The sequence below is a fragment of the Hemitrygon akajei genome, chromosome 23, assembly GCF_048418815.1.
Source record: "Hemitrygon akajei chromosome 23, sHemAka1.3, whole genome shotgun sequence".
Lineage (NCBI taxonomy): Eukaryota > Metazoa > Chordata > Chondrichthyes > Myliobatiformes > Dasyatidae > Hemitrygon > Hemitrygon akajei.
In genome coordinates this window covers 6,648,193-6,666,159 of record NC_133146.1, presented here as the reverse complement: position 1 = coordinate 6,666,159, position 17,967 = coordinate 6,648,193, and the positions used below count along the sequence as shown (strand labels likewise).

General features: G+C 42.7%; 1 long non-coding RNA gene across 1 annotated transcript; it reads left to right on the top strand.

The window, feature by feature from the left end:
• The first annotated feature begins 887 nt into the window (after window positions 1-887).
• Window positions 888-17,967, top strand: LOC140715128 (uncharacterized). Its single transcript, XR_012096068.1, has 3 exons — window positions 888-1,076; window positions 3,977-4,095; window positions 17,530-17,967. It is a non-coding gene; the product is annotated as an uncharacterized lncRNA (long non-coding RNA).

The window sequence follows — 17,967 nt, the reverse complement described above, 5'->3', positions numbered from 1 at the left end:
GCCACACCACTATCACATATCTTGGCTATGTAGTAGGCCAGGGCCAACTGGCTCCTGTGCAGGCCAAGGTTAAGGCTATTGCTAAGGTTCCTGTTCCGATGGATAAGAAAGCATTAAGAAGGTTTTTAGGAATGGTTGGGTATTACTGTAAGTTTTGTAAGAACTTCGCAGACATCGCTCTCCCCCTAACAAAACTCCTAGGGAAGAGTGAAAGTTTTGTGTGGGCTGACCTTTGCCAGGGGGCATTTGACCATTGAAAACCGTCCTGTGTTATCACCCTGTGCTCAAAGCACCTGATTTCAATAAACCATTTTCAATCGTGGTAGACGCTCGTGGTGAAGCTGTCGGGGCAGTATTGTTGCAAAAGGATAATGATGAAGTTGAACATCCAGGAGCTTATTTCTCAAAGAAATTTAATGTGCATCAGAAAAATTACTCCACTGTTGAAAAAGAGCTGCTAGCGCCCAGTGTAGCAATGCAACATTTTGATGTCTACATACATCCCTGCGCAGAAACCACTCGTAGTTTACACAGACCGTAATCAATTAGTGTTTCTGAGTAAAATGAAGGATAAGAATAGAAGGTTACTTAACTGGAGTCTGATCTTGCAAGAGTATGACATGGAAATAAAACACGTGAAAGGTACTGACAATATTATAGCAGACTGTTTGTCTAGATGTTAAGTTTGAGTTTGTATTGCTATGTTACCTGATAATTACATATGTATTACTTTAAGTTGTATAATCTATAGTTAAGGCAAGAATTTTGCTGCTTCATCAAAATTTTTCTTAAAAGGAGGGAGGTGTGACGAGATCTGAAGGATTTTTCTAAGTGGACTGTTCCTTTAAAAAGAGAGAGAGGGAGCGAACGGCGTGTGTGCTGTTTCAGCAACGGAGAGAGAGAGAGCAACAAAAAGTCTGAGTTGCCATGGAAACGGCAAGGCGGAACTGCATGATGGACTGTTGGTGTTCAGCACTTGTGAGATATATACAAGGTCATTTGGCTTTGTAATCAGGACACACTAGACACCAAGGAAGACACTGACACCGGTTGAGCTTTGCGTGCCCACGACAAAGGTGGGGTTTTTGCTTACAGTGTGGACAAAGGTGTGACCGGTGGGGGAGCTATCGTGTGTGTTTAACCCTGGCACAGTCGGTGACTTTAATAAGCTTCGGGGAGCAGGAGGACGACATGGAAGGTTTGACAGCATCGGCACTGGGAAGACAAAAACCTCTCTCTCTCTCTCCTCTCTCTCTCTCTCTCTCCTCTCTCCTCTCTCTCTCTCTCTCTCTCTCTCTCTCTCTCTCTCTCTCTCTCTCTCTCTCTCTCTCTCTCTCTCTCTCTCCCTCTCTCTCTCTCTCTCTCTCTTCTCCTCTCTCTCTCTCTCTCTCTCTCCCTCTCTCTCCCTCTCTCTCCCTCTCTCTCTCTCTCTCTCCTACTCAATTCAAATTCCAGAACTGAACTGACAGCTTACCATTCCACCATAAGACTGTATCATCTAATTACCTGAGCTGGGAGAAGCTTGGGAACTCTATTTACTCACTTATATGTGCATATACTCTGATAACCTGTTTGCCTTATCTTGTTTTGTATTACTTTATCACGTAGTTACAAATAAATATCGTTTATAATGGAAGACTCAAACATCAGGTGTGTCCATTTCTGCTGGTCCTTTTAACCCGTTACGGGGTACGTAACACTCAACACACACTCTCTCCGTTTGTCTCTCCCTCGACTCAAAACTCCCTCTATCTCTCTCTCGAAACACTGTCTCTCTCTCAACATGCACTCTTTCTCTCTCTCTCTCTCGACACACTCTCCCTCCATCCTTTCTCAGCACACACCCCCCACTGTCTCTGTTGACACACTCACCCCCTCTCTCTTGACACGCCCTCCCTCTCCCTTTGTCTCTTGGACTCATTCTCCCTCCCTCTCAACACATTCACCCACTCTCTCTCTTGACGCCTTCTGCCAGCCTCACTCTCCCTCCCACTCCTGCAGACTCTATCTGTCTCAACTAAATCTCTCCTGACACATTCTCTCTCACTTTCTCTACCAACACATTGTTTTTCTCTCTATCGACACATTCTCTCTGTCGACACACTCTCCCTCTCTCTCGCGACACTCCACCCCTCTCTTGAGACACGCTCCCACTTCTGTCGCTCTAGACATGCAAACTTTCTCTGTCTCTCTCTCTCTCTCGAATCTACCTCCTTCCCTTTCTCTTGACAAACTCTCTATCCCCCTCTCTCTCTCGACACCCTCTGCCACCCTTACTCTCCCTCACTCTCCAGACTCTGTCTCAACTAAATCTCTCGATGCATTGTCTTTCTCTCTCTCAACACTCTCCCTCTCTCTCGACACTTTATCTCCTTTGACTCTCTCTCTCGACTCTTTCTTGACACTCTCACTTTCTCTCTCGACTGACTCTCTCCCTCTCTCAACACACACTCCCACCTTCTGTCTCTCTTTAGACACATACTCTGTCTCTCTCTCTCGAATCTCCCTTCCTCTCTCTCGACAAACTATCCCTCCCTACTCCTCATGACACACAGCCATCCCCTTCCTGATACACTCGAACTCTCTTTCAACACACTCTCTCCCCTTCTCTCCCAATAGACTGCCTCCCTCTCACTTGACACTTCCTCCCTCCTTTTCTCTCTAGACACAACCCCTCTCTCTCGACGTGCTCTCCCTCCCCCTCGCTCAACACGCTCCTTTCTCTCTCCTGACACAATCCCTCCCTTGCTTTCTCGATGCACTCTCTCTTGTCCTCCCTCTTAACACTTTTTTCTCTCTCTCTCAACACATTCTCCCTCTCGACTCACTCTCATTCTCTCTCTCTCTCCCTTGACCCACTCTTTCTCAGCAAACTCTCTCTCCCTCCTCTCTTGACACACACCCATCCTCTCTCAATACACTCTCCCTCTCTCTTTCAACACAATCCTTCCCTCTCCCTTGACACTCTCCCTCCTTTCAGAACATTCTCCCTCCCTCTTAACACTTTCTCCCTCTCAACACTTTCTCCCCCTCTCTCTCTCGACATGCTCTCCCTCCCCCTCACTTGACACATACCTCCCTCTCTCTACTGACACCCTCCCCTCTCTCGACCCACTCTCTCTCTCTTGATCTACTCTCTCTCTATCTCTCTCTCTTGACCTACTCTCTCTCTCTCGTGACCCACTCCCTCTCTCTCTCTCTCTCAACCTACACTCTCTTCTCAAGACCTACTCTATCTCTCAACACTCTTTCTCTCGACCCTCTCTCTCTCTCGAGACCTCTCTCTCTCTCTCTTGACTCACTCTCCCTCTCTCTCAACTCTCTTTCTTGACCCACTCTCTCTCTCTCTACCCCGTCTCTCAACCTACACTGTCTCTCTCCCTCTCTTGATCCACTTTCTCTTGACCCTCTCTCTCTCTCACTTGACCCAGTCCCTCTCTCTACACACTCACTCTCTTTCAATACTGTGTCCCCCCTCACTCTTCCTCTCTCTTGACACACCCTCCCTCTCTCTCTTGACCACACTCTCACTGCCTCTCTTGACACTCTCAAGTCAAGTCAAGTCAAGTCAAGTCACTTTTATTGTCTTTTCGACCATAACTGCTGGTACAGTACATAGTAAAAATGAGACAATATTTTTCAGGACCATTGTGTTACATGACACAGTACAAAAACTAGACTGAACTACATAAAAAAACAACAAAGAGGAAAAAAAACTACACTAGACTACAGACCTACCCAGGACTGCATAAAGTGCACAAAAACAGTGCAGGCATTACAATAAATAATAAACAGGACAATAGGGCAAGGTGTCAGTCCAGGCTTTGGGTATTGAGGAGTCTGATGGCTTGGGGGAAGAAACTGTTACATAGTCTGGTCATGAGAGCCCAAATGCTTCAGAGCCTTTTCCCAGACGGCAGGAGGGAGAAGAGGGAGAAGGTGTGTGGGGTCCTTCATAATGCTGTTTCCTTTGCAGATACAGCGTGTAGTGTAAATGTCCATGATGGCGGGAAGAGAGACCCGATGATCTTCTCAGCTGACCTCACTGTCCGCTGCAGGGTCTTGTGATCCGAGATGGTGCAATTTCTGAACCAGGTAGTGATGCAGCTGCTCAGGATGCTCTCAATACAGCCCCTGTAGAATGTGATGAGGATGGGGGGTGTGGGAGATGGACTTCCCTCAGCCTTCGCAGAAAGTAGAGACGCTGCTGGGCTTTCTTTGCTATGGAGCTGGTGTTGAGGGACCAGGTGAGATTCTCCGCCAGGTGATTACCAAGGAACTCTCTGTTGAGAAACTCAACCCTTCTTCTTGGCACACCCTCCCTCTCCCTCTCCCTCTCTCCAGACTCTATCTCTGTCGACTCACTTTCTCTCTCACTCTCTCTCCCTCTTGGCCGACACACTCTTCATCCTCCTCTCGCTCGACGCACTCTCCCTCCATCTCTCTTTTACATTCTCTCCATCCTTCGCTCTTGACCCACTCTCTCTCTTTTGACCATCCCTCTCCCTCTCCCTCTCCCTCCCCCTCCCCCTCCCCCTCCCTTTGGACACCTTGTCTCTGCTCCCTGAAATTACTCTGTTCTTAAATATTTCCCTGACTGTACTGTGATACGGACAGTGGTGTATCTAAGGTATGGCACGTGCCCTGGGTGAGCAGTTTCTGTTAAAGTCAGACAAACCATCTTTGGATAGTGAAAAAAAAGAATTTTCTTCAGATGCATGATCTGTCCTTGATTATCATGGGTGAGAAGCACTAGGATGGTCTTATTTCAGAGCATTGGGTAAGAAGACCATGAAACATTTCTTCACAAAGAAGGAAAGTGAAACCGAAGAACGGAAGAGACAAAAGTTGGAGGTGGAGGAAGCCAAGAAGTCAAGCAAGTTCTTCATGCCCTTCTTTGTAAAGCCCGGACCAAGTAGTTCGACACATTCCATAGAGGGCCTACACCCGCTACAAGTTTGTTAGAATCTGAAGGTGGATCAAGTACAAATGCATCACAAGCCGAGGAGGAAATCAAGTCAGATAAATCTGAGTATGATGAGATTAAGAGTGAAGCAACACACACAAAATGCTGGTGGAACACCACAGGCCAGGCAGCATCTATAAGGAGAAGCACTGTCGACGTTTCGGGCCGAGACCCTTCATCAGGACTAACTGAAAGGAAAGATAGTAAGAGATTTGAAAGTAGTGGGGGGAGGGGGAAATGTGAAATGATAGGAGAAGACCGGAGGGGGTGGGATGAAGCTAAGAGCTGGAAAAGTGATTGGCGAAAGTGATACAGAGCTGGAGAAGGGAAAGGATCATGGGACAGGAGGCCTCGGGAGAAAGAAAGGAAGGGGGGGGGGGAGCACCAGAGGGAGATGGAGAACAGGCAGAGTGATGGGCAGAGAGAGAGAGAAAAAAAAACAAGAGTGAGGCTGCCACGGAGAATGTGGACATGACAGGAGGGGAAGATGATGGTGGTGGTGATGACGTTGAGTTTATTGACGAGATTTTACCTGATGAGATTGAACCTGATGACACTGTACCTAGTGAACTGGATGGTGTCAAAGAGCCTCAAACTGTCATACCAGAAGTGATTGAACAGCATGACATTGGACTTCTGAAGTTCAACAAGGATACTGGAAAAGCAATTCTGCCTGACGCGTTGAGAACAGAAATAATAAAGCTGGGTTCAAAGTATTTCCAGAACAGTGAGGGGCCTTTCCTACCAGCAAAACTTGGTTCAAGAGGAAACTGAGAAATGGTCATGGTGAGGAAGTGACTCACTCATGGTTGGTCTATTCCCCTTCTAAAAAGTCTACATTTTGTATCTGTTGTCTTCTCTATTCCCAGTCAGACCATCAATCCTCAATGGAGCAGGAAAGTGGATTCAAACAGTGGAAAGCACCTGAAAGGATTAGTGTTCATGAAAATGCCAAGAATCATCGGGAATGCTTCACGCAGTGGAAAGAAATGGAAGGAAATTTAGCTGGAAACAGAGGAGTTTTATTGACGCGGTATTTCAGTCACAGACTGAGAAGGAAAAGCAGAAGTGGTGTGATATCTTGATGAGAATCCTTCACTGCATAAAATTCCTTGCGACTCAGAACTGGCTTTACAAGGACATAGGGAGTCACTTCAGCTAGACGATGACTCCAATATGGGAAATTTCCTTGGCTTACTGAAACTACTGGCCATCTTTGACCATGTCACAAAAGAACACCTCACTCATTTGGAAAGTCATCCTGGATCCACGCCTTATCTTTCGCTGGGTGTCCAGAATGAATTCATCCACATGATGGCATTCACTGTTCACCAGAATTTACTGAGAAGCATTCGTAAAGCCAAGTACTATGGTCTTATGTTCAACTTGAATCCTGATTAGGCACACCGTGAGCAGATATCAGAAGTAGTGAGGTATGTGGAAGCTGATTTTGAGAGGAAAACAGTCTGTGTTAGAGCCCTTCCTTGGTTTTATCCAGATAAGCCAGAAGGATGCTGAGAGCTTGGTTGAAGACATCTTGAAACAGCTAGAGAAGAACAAAATGGAGGTACAAGATTGTTGGTCACAGTGCTATGACAACGTTGCTGTGATGACTGGACACAGAAGTGGTGTTCATCAAAGAATAAGGGAGAAAAACAACCTGGCAGTGTTTGTGAATTGCGACAATCTCTCATTCAACTTGGTGGGTGTACATGCAGGATACAATGATGGTCATGTTTTTTGGAACCATCAAACCTCTCTACGTGTTTTTCTCTCATTTAACACAGCATTGGGAAAAACTCATTAATGCTGTGCCTGTGGTTGTGAAGTCAGAGTTTGAAACCAGGCGGAGTGCAAGGACAGAAGCAGTGAAGCCTGCAAACAAGTACCTCGAGGAGATACTTCACGTTCTCCAGGACATGATAGACAATGAAAACGAGACCAGTGAAACAAGAAATGACACAAGGCAGCTGTACAACCACATGTTGAGTTACGATTTTCTGATTTTGCTAGAATTTTGGAATAAAGTACTCATTCACATTGACCGTATTCAAAAGAGGCTGCAGGATCCTAGCATGAACTTCCACGATGCTGCCCTGGATTTGAAAGCCCTCTGAGATCATTTTTATGATGAATGAGAAGTGTTGGTCAGTGAGTCACTCGAAGAAGGAGTCAGTCTCTGTCAAGAATGGAATATTGAAGTTGAAAGACGTCAGAGATGAAAGAAACGAATGGCTGATGAGAACTTGAGAGACGCTGGGTTAACAACTAAGGAGGAAATGGAAAGAATCATGAAGGAAACACTGGACCATCTTCACAGAGAAATGGACGAAAGCTTCACTCGTTTGCATGACAAGTTTGGGTTCCTTCTCGATGTCGAGGGCTGTGTAACGGCACAGACAGTAACGACCTAACGAAGAAGTGTGAAAATTTGGGTGAATTATACAGCTCTGATGTTGATGGACAGCAGCTATATGAAGAAATTTTGGATTGCAGAATGTTGCTATCAAGGCAGGTCAACATGAAAATATCAAGACCTGAAGAGCTTCTTGAATTTATTGTTTAGTATGGAGATGAGAGCACCTTCCCCAATCTTCGCATTGCTATTCAGATAATGCTAACCATCACAGTTTCCATCTCCAGCTGTGAGAGATCATTCAGCAAGTTAAAACTAATACTTTTGTATTTGAGAGCCTCCATGGGTCAAGGCAGACTCAGTGATCTTGCTCTGCTGAGTGTAGAAAGAGAAGGAACTGAAAAAACTGACTATCACATCATAGACCAAATTTGCATCAGTGAAAGCAAGTAAGGTGCAGTTATAATTTACATGTAGTGCCATAATTTGTTAATTAAAAGATTAACAAGCTTGACTTGCATTTTTGAGCTGATATTATGGTAAAGTTATCTAAATGGTGGGTGTCAGATGTTTAGACAGGTTCATACAGATTCATAAAGATAATGGGGTTATAGTAAGTAACCATGAAGACATTAATAATATTTTTCAGGTTTCTTATTCTGTTCTTTATAAATCTTAATTTCCTGCAGATTCCTCCAAAATGAAGGCTTTTTTTTACATAAGATTAAATTTCCTCTAATTACTGTTGAAGATCAACAGATGCTTGATGCTCCAATTACCGAGCATGAAATTCAGAAAGCTATGTTGTCAATGCAATCAGTTAAAGCTCCTGGACTTGATGGTTATTCAGTAGGATTTTACAAAAGATTTGAAAAATTACTTTCTCCATATCTTTTGGAAATATTTCATGAATCTTTTGAGAAGGGTAATTTACCTTCTTTTTATGAAGCTTCTGTTTCCTTAAACCTGAAGAAAGATAAAGATCCTACTGAATGTTCATCATATAGACCTATTTCATTATTAAACGTGGATGCAAAAATTCTCTCTAAGATAATGGCTAATTGTTTGGAAAATATTTTAACTAAAATCATCTCTATGGCTCAAACAGGCTTTATTAAAGGCCGTTACTCTTTCTTCAATGTTCAGAGATTGATGAATATTATATATTCATCACTATCTAAGATACCCAATGTGCTGTTTCTCTTGATGCAGAAAAGGCATTTGATAGAGTTGAGTGGACATATTTATTTAAGGTATTAGAAAAATTTGGTTTTGGTAATGATTTCAATAGATGGATTCAAATGATCTATAAGAATCCTACTGCTACTGTTATTACTAATAATCTCGGGTCCTCTTTTCCTTCACTTTCATGATGTACTAGACAGGGGTGTCCATTAAGCCCTTTATTATTTAATCTTGTACTGGAGCCCTTGGCCATAATACTCCATGAAGCTAAAAATATTCATGGTATCTCTATAAATGGGACCATACATAATATTTCTCTTTACGCAGATGATCTTTTGGTTTATATTTTGAACCCTGAAGAATCTATTCCTAATCTTTTGGAAATACTAAATGATTTTGGAAAATTTTCAGGATATAAACTAAACTTAAATAAAAGTGAATTGTTTCCATTAAATACTCCTGTTTTTATATATAATGATATTCCATTTAATTCTTTTAAATATTTAGGTATTATAATTACTAAAAAATATAAAGATCTTTATAAAGCTAATGTAGTTCCTTTAATGGACTCTATGAAACAATTATTTTCTAGATGGAACCCACTTACGCTTTCTTTAATAGATCATATCTATGCCGTGAAAATAATGATATTACCTAGATTTTTATATATTTTTAAAAATATACCTATCTTTTTAACTAAAAATTTTTTTGATCAAATTAACTCTATTATTTCGTCCTTTATTTGGAACAATAAAAGACCAAGAATTAATAAGTAGCATTTACAAAAATCTAAAAAAGATGGTGGACTTGAACTTCCTAATTTAAGATTGTATCATTGGGCTGTTAATATTCAACAATTATGTTTTTGGCTATATTGGCTCGATAAGAGCCAAAAACCAGCTTGGATTGATTTGGAATTAAAAGCTATCAAACAATTTTATTTAACCTCATTAATAGGAGCTCCATTACCTTTAAAACTCTCTAACATTGCAAATGTAAATCTCTACCCTGTTATTAAACAGTCCTTACGGATTTGGTTTCAGTTTCGCAATTTTTAAAATTTTAAACAATTTAAATTGTCTAGCTAATTATATCGAATTTTTTAAAATTTAAACCTTCAATAACCGATCCCATCTTTCTCTTATGGAGAAATAAGGGGATCTATCTGTTTTTTAGCAGATTTATTTTGTGATGGTCGATTGATGACTTTTGAAGAGTTAATTAGCAAATATTCTCTCTCATACACACTTTCTGCAATGTTTTCAGGTTAGACATTTTTTACAAAAATATTTATCTAAGTTTCCATATATGCAAGAATCTGATTTGTTGGATACTATTTTGAATATGAATTCTTTAGTAAGAGGTTCCATTGGTAGAATATATAATTTATTTTTACTGCAAAAAGGTAACCTTTCACTAAAGATTAAACAAGATTGGGAGAGAGAACTTAATATGACCTTTGTTAATGAAGATTGGTTGCGAATTCTGAAAATGGTCAATTCTTCTTCGATATGTGCCTTTCCTTTAATCCTTTTCGCTCCTTATAGAGCATAGGGCCTCAACAAAAGTCCTCCACTTTCTGCGATCTCTAGCAGATGTCTCTGCAGTCTCCCAAGTTTGGCCGGCGGCTTTCAGTTCATCCAAAAGCCTACGCCTCCAGGTTTGCTTTGGGCGACCTCTTCTTCTCTTCCCTTGTGGATTCCATTCAAGTGATTGTCGAGTGACATTCGACTGGCTCTTCCTCAAGGTGTGGCCAACCCATTTCCACTTCCTCCTCCTTATCTGGAATACAGTGGGCTCTTGGTTTGCTCTCTTCCATAAGTCTAGGTTTGACACTCTGTCGTACCACTTGAGGTGGAGGATCTGCCGGAGGCATTTGTTGAGAAAGGTCTGGATGTTGTTGCAGCTGGTGTTAGTGATTCTCCATGTTTCGGATCCATATAACAGGATGGCTTTCACATTGGAGCTGAATATATGGAGCTTAGTTTTGACAGAGATGGCTGTAGATCTCCAAACAGGTCGCAGGGTTGTGAAGGCATGTTGGGCTTTTCCGATCCTTGCTCTGATGTCCTCATCTGTACCTCCTGATTTACTGATTTTGCTTCCGAGGTAGGTGAATTTGTCTACATCTTCAACTATTTGTCCTTCAATCCGTAATGGCTCCTCTTGTTTGTTATTAATGCGTAGAACTTTGGTCTTCTCCTGACTGATCTTAAAGCCTACTCGCTGTGAGGTGTCTCCCAAGGAATCTACTTTCTTCTGCATATCTTGAAGCCGGTGTGAGAGAAGAGCGAGATCATCTGCAAATGCCAGGTCTTCCAATTTCCCTGTTAACGTCCACTGGATGCCTCTCTCTGAGCCAGCATAGGCTGTTCTTGTAGCCCAGTCAAGTACCACAAGAAAAAGTAGAGGCGACAGCAGGCATCCCTGTCTGACTCCAGTAGTGACCAGGAACTCTTCGGACAGTCTCCCATCGTGGATGACCCTGCATGAGAAGCCATCATAAAGCTGCTTGATGATATTCACCATCTCTTCCGGTACACCATAGTGTCGTAAGATGTTCCACATTGACTTTCTGTCCAGGTTGTCAAATGCCTTCTCAAAATCAATAAAACACACATATAGTGGAGTTCGCCATTCTATTGTCTGCTCCACAATGACTCTAAGTGTAGCCATCTGGTCAATGCATGATCTCTCTTTCCTGAACCTTGCCTGCTCATCTCTAAGTCTCTGGTCAATGGCGTTTTTCATCCGCTCCAAGATGACCCTGGTGAGAACTTTGCTAGGAATGGACAACAAGGTGATCCCCCTTCACTTGCCACACAGTGAAAGATCTCCAGATTTTGGCAGCTTCACAAGGAGGCCCTTCTTCCAATCTGATGGGATCTCTCCTGTTCTCCATATCAAATTCAGCAGTATATGCAAATGGTCCACCATTACCTCTCCACCCTCTTTCAATGCTTCTGCAGGAATGTTGTCTTCTCCAGCAGCCTTGCCGTTCTTCAGGCTTTCCAGGGCTTTTCGGATTTCTTGCTTGGTGATTTCACCTATATTGATGTTGAGTGGGTCTCCGGGCTCCAGGTCAGGTGGGTTCTGTGGTGGTGGTCTATTCAATACTTCCTGGAAGTGTTTCTTCCATCTCACCAGCTGATCTTCAACCGAAGTGAGCAGATGGCCTGTCTTGTCTCTAACAGGTCTGTTGAAATTGCTTTCCTTCCCTCTCAAAAGTTTAGTTGTCATGTAGAGTGCCTTGAGATCCCCTTTACTGGCCGCTGTTTCTGCTTGCTCTGCTATTTCATTGAAGTATGACCTCTTGTCCTTTCTGAGCTGTTTCTTCACCTCCTTGGCCATCACGCTGTACCTGTTGGTGGTGATTTGTTTCTGTTGCCGGGTTCTGGCCTGATTCAACTCCTGTTTGAGCTTTTTCCTCTCCTCCACCTTCTAGATAGATAGATAGATAGATAGATACTTTATTCATCCCCATGGGGAAATTCAACTTTTTTTCCAATGTCCCATACACTTACACACACACACACACACACACACACTACCATGACTCATCCCTGATCCAAGGTTTACTGTTGACTGGTGGTCTTCCCAGTACTTCTTCGCAGGCTCCTACAGTGGCCTGCTTGAAGGTAATCCAGGCGTGTTCCGCTGTTCTCTCATCTTGTTCCTCTATTTGAAGAGCCCCAAAGCGGTTTTGCAAGGCGATGTGGAAATCTTTATTGTTCTCTTCCATCTGTAGTTTTCTAACATCAAACTTTATTCGCATGTTCTGTTGCTTCTTCTTGGCTGACAGCTTCATCTTCAGCTTTGCAACAACCAAATGGTGGTCAGATCCAATATCTGCTCCTCTTTTGGCTCTCACATCTTGCAATGAACTTCTCCAGTGCTGGCAGACTATGACGTGATCAATCTGGTTCTCTGTTTGGTGGTCAAGCGAGACCCAGGTTATCTTGTGGCAGTGTCGGTGGGGAAAGAGGGTACCTCCAATGGTCAGTTCGTTGAAGGCACAGAAGTCGGTAAGGGGTACTCCATTTTCATTCATATTCCCCAAACCATTCTGGCCCATCTCTCTCTCCCTGCCAGTGTTATCACTGCCTACTTTGGCATTCAGATCTCCCATGACGATCAACATATCTTGCTTAGGTACCTTTCCAACTACTGCTTGAAGCTGGGTGTAGAAGAGATCTTTTTCTTCTTCCTCTGCGTTGTTAGTTGGGGCGTAGCACAGGATAATGGATATCTTCTGGAATCTCGACTCGAACCTGGCTGTGATGATATGGTCGGACACTGGTTCCCATTCTATCAAACTTCTGGCTGCTTCTTTGGACAACATCAGGGCCACACCAGCCTCATGCGGGTCTTCCTCTTTATCTTTGCCGGAATAGAGCAGAGTTTCTCCCGTCTGCAGTTTGGTCTCACCAAAAGTATTCCACCTTGCTTCGCACATGCCCAGGAGTGTGAGGTGGTATCGGTTCATTTCCTTCACTGCCTGTGTGCACCTACCTGTCTCCCAAAGTGATCTCACATTCCATGTTCCGATTAGGATAGATTTCTTCTGTGAGAGCAGCTTTGGAACCTCCATTATGGTTTTCCTCGGGTGAAGGAGGGTTGTCAGCCCTGTAGCTTCCTGATGGGTTTGGTTGCAGCGCGTCATCAGCCTCCTGAATGGGGCCCTGCTTTTCCCGAGATCTGGGTTAGTGGTTGACAATCTGTTGACGGTTTCTGTAACAATTGCTTGTTTTACGTGAACGGGTTGTTAGCCCATTGCACAACCCCCAACCTGGAGGACCAGGGGTTTTCTGTCGGGGTCACCTTCCCCTAGGCGATGGCATTTCCATGCTAATGAGCTCCACCTGCCCGTGTTTGAAATCAGAGTTTACCCTCTCCTAGATAGGCTGCCATCCAAGGCTAATGAGTCCTATCTACCCGGGTTTGGAATCGGAATTTCTTCTCCTAGGCTATGTTGGTTCGCGGCACCTTCTTCCATATTATCCGGTGCACCCCTCACACGAGGGATCCCCCATCCAACACCCAGGGGACGTGCCTCAACGCTGTATAGCCCCAGCGCGAGGTCGATATGTGCCAATCACTGTTTAATTCAATTTAAAATTGTTCACCGTTATTATTTAACAAAGGAGAGACTATCCAAAATATTTCCTAACATAGACAATTACTGCAATAGGTGTAAAACTGAAGCAGCCACTTTGTCTCATATGTTCTGGTCATGTTCTTCATTAAAATCATCTTGGAAATCTTTATTGTCTACAATTTCTAAAGCTCTGAAAGTTAATTTACAACCTAATAGATTGACTGTTCTATTTGGAATAGTTCCGCATCATATTCAGGGTATTTCATCTTCAGATCAACATGTAATTGCATTTTTTACATTGTTGGCAAGAAGGGCTATTTTATTGAAATGGAAAGATACCTCTGTCCCTACATTAATTCAATGGTTTTCTCAAGTAATGTTATGTCTTGGTTTGGAAAAAATTAGAAGTAGAACTTTTGATCCTCGATTTGATTTTGAGAGAAGATGGGCCTCTTTTGCCAAATATTATCATTTAATTTGAATTATTTTATATGGTTTCCTTCCAATTTTATTTTATATAAACATGAATTAACGATTGCTGATTCTTCTTTATATGATGATAAGACGTATTGCTCCGGAAGTTGATTCCTAATGGTTTTTTTTTCTTCTTTTTTCTTTTTCCTTCCCTTGTAGTTCCTTCCTAACTAACGCCTGCATGGGAGGTTAGTTAGGAAGATTCAGTCGCTAGGTATACATGGAAAGGTAGTAAATTGGATTAGACATTGGCTCAATGGAAGAAGCCAGAGAGTGGTAGTGGAGGATTGCTACTCTGAGTGGAGGCCTGTGACTTGTGGTGTGCCACAGGGATCAGTGCTGGGTCCATTGTTATTTGTCATCTATATCAATGATCTGAATGATAATGTGGCAAATTGGATTAGCAAATTTGCTGATGATACAAAGATTGGAGGTGTAGTGGACAGTGAGGAAGGTTTTCAAAGCTTGCAGAGGGTATTTGGACCAGTTGGAGGAATGGGCTGAAAAATGGCAGATGGAGTTTAATGTGGACAAGTGTGAGGTATTGCACTTTGGAAGGTCAAACCAAGGTAGAACATACAAGGTAAATGGTAGGACACTGAGGAGTGCAGTAGAACAGAGGGATCTGGGAGTACAGATACATAATTCCCTAAAAGTGGCGTCACAAGTAAATAGGGTTGTAAAGAGAGCCTTTGGTACATTGGCCTTTATAAATCAAAGTATTGAGTATAAGAAACACAAAATGCCAGCAGAACTCAGCAGGCCAGACAGTATCTATGGGAGGAGGTAGTGACAATGTTTTGGGCCAAAACCCTGAGTATAAGAGTTGGAATGTAATGGTGAGGTTATATAAGACATTGGTGAGACCAAATTTGGAGTATCGTGTGCAGTTTTGGTCACCTGATTGCAGGAAGGATGTTAATAAGGTTGAAAGAGTGAAGAGAAGGTTTACAAGGATGCTGCCGGGACTTGAGAAACTGAGTTACAGAGAAAGGTTGAATAGGTTAGGACTTTATTCCCTGGAGCGTAGGAAAATGAGAGGTGATTTGATAGAGGTATATAAAATTATGATGGGTATGGATAGAGTGAATGCAAGCAGGCTTTTTCCACTGAGGCCAGGGGAGAAAAAAACCAGAGGCCATGGGTTAAGGGTGAAGGGGAAAAGTTTAAAGGGAACATTAGGGGGGCTTCTTCACACAGAGAGTGGTGGGAGTGTGGAATGAGCTGCCAGATGAAGTGGTAAATGCGGGCTCACTTTTGACATTTAAGAAAAACTTGGACAGGTACATGGATGAGAGGGATTTGGAGGGATATGGCCCAGGTGCAGGTCAGTGGGACGAGGCAGAAAAATGGTTTGGCATAGCCAAGAAGGGCCAAAAGGCCTGTTTCTGTGCTGTAATGTTCTGTGGTTCTATTTAGTGTTTTTTTTTAGTTAGTTGGGGTTCTCTTTTTTCCTTCTTTTCTTTATAAAAAATATTTTTTTTCATTATCATATATTATTCTTTCTTGATAAATTATTTTTTCTTCAGCTTTATTAATTGTATATATATCAACTTGTTGAAGTTTTGTATCATTTTATCGCTGTAGAAGATTATGTATCAATAAAAAGATTCTAAAAATGAAAATGGACAGGGGTGCAATTTCAGTGCTTGCCATAGGCGCTATTTTTTGTAGATACGTCCCTGGATACGGGCCATTTTTTAATCTTCATTGAGAGTTTATGATTGTTTAGTATATAGGTCATCCCCTATTTTTCTTTGACATAGCTAATTGTCTACCTGAAAGTGCAGACAATCCAGTGTCAGACACATTTATCCATGGAGCATTTGCTCAGTCCTGCAGCGGACTGTCAGCCTAGACTCTGTGCAGACACCAAGTCCACAGCCTTCTGTTGCAGGGGAAGGGACGTCTGCTGACCTGTAACCAGCATCGTTCTTGCCATAGTCCCAGAGATATAATATTCATATCCTCTTGCTCATCAAAGGAAAAATGGGATGACAATTCTTTACTGACATTTGACCTGTGTTGGAGCACCTGAATGAAGAGTATTCCTCAGAACACGGGAACAGGCCCTTTGGTCTATGACATCAAATTGAACTGATCCCTCGGACTGTACATGACTGGTATCACTGCATTCAGTGTGTATCCATGTGCCCATCTAAAAGCCCCTATTGTATTTGTTCCCCCCACCATTCCTGGCAGTGCATTGCAGGCAACCAAAACTCTGTGTTAAACAAAAACTTCCCTTCAGACTTTCCCCTCTCACCTTGAAGCAGTGCACTCCAATATTTGACATTTCTTCTCTGGGTATGGTGGGGGGGGGAGGGGGAAATCCTGTTGGTTACCCATCTAGGCCTCTCATAATTTTATAAACTTTTATCAGATCTCCCCTCGGTCTCCTGCACTCCAGAGGAAAAAAAACCTAAATTTGTCCAAAATCACCTGAGGGTTGTTACACTACAAGCAGAATAGAATCAACCTTCTACATTAAAAATTGCCGATTTATTACTAATTGGGTCCTCAAAGTCAAGTTTGGTCATACGCACAGGTGTACTCTAATGTACAAATACAATGAAAAGCTTTCAGCAGCATTACATAATGCTCTATATCTGTGAACAGCATTCTCAAGATAAGCCTACACTGATCTTGTTGTCTGCCTGCATCACATGCTGTCTGTAGCTGTGATCCTTCATTCTGCATGTTCTAGCTCAGTGTAATGGTTTGATCTGTATGAGCAATAAAGACAAGCTTTTCACTATACTTTGGTACACATGACAATAATAAACTAATTTCAGTTCCAAGCATAAGTTATACACATTTTTCCCCAAAACAAATATAATTAGAACCAAAAGAAACAAAAACGATTTTAGTACAAAGTGATCAAAGTGGACATAATGTGGAGATTAGAGTTCTGCTTGTTGGTTCAAGAACTGAATGGTCGAAGAGGAGTAACTGTTCTTGAACTTGGTGGTGTGGGACTTCTGCCCAACGGTAGCTGTGAATAGCCTGATTGATTGCTGTTACCATCATGAGCAGTACCTCCTGTAGATGTTCCCAGTGATGGGGAGTGATGTGCAGAGTCCTCTACGCTTTGCGGTTTCCTGTGCATTTGAATTGCTGTATCAGTGAGGATCAGTTGTATTGTTTCATTTATATTACTGACATGGAAAAGTGAATTACGAAATCCAGTGGTGAGTGATGGGTGGGTGGAGTGATGTGGAGGGTGACTGTGAGCGCAGAAGCCCCAGTGATGTGGGTGGAGGATATCAATGTTCTTGCAGTCTACACGACATCTTGCAACTAAATGTCTAAATGTCAAGAAAAGTGCTAACAGAGTAGCTTCAGAAAGGTTAAAGGTCATCTCGGATTCCCTTAACATTTTGCTCTCCATTTTCCAAGCCTGTTAACTCCTCTTGTACAGAATCTAATTTTTTATTTATTTTATTTTAGTGATACAGCCTGGAGTAGGCTCTTCAGGCTCTTCAAACCACAGCACCCCATTCATCGCCAATAACTGCAAATCACCCAAACCTCATCATGGGACAACTTACAATGACCAGTTAATCTAGTCAGTAGGTGTTTGTACTGTGGGAGGAAATCGGAATACTCGGAGAAAACCCACATATTCCATGGGAAGTATGTATGAATCAGCACCAGAATTGATCTCTGAACTCCAGAACACCCTGAGCTGTAATAGCATTGCACTAACCCCTATGCTACCATGGTGTATGTAATGTCCAGCTTTATCTCTGAACCCAGCACCTTTCACTTAATCGTGTAAGACCTTGCTATAGTGTTATTGCACTACAAAGGGTCTGTATTCTGTTCATGTTTGTAAAGGGTGTGAGATGCCTTCCATATAGAGGCTCTGTAATAGTATAGAGTATG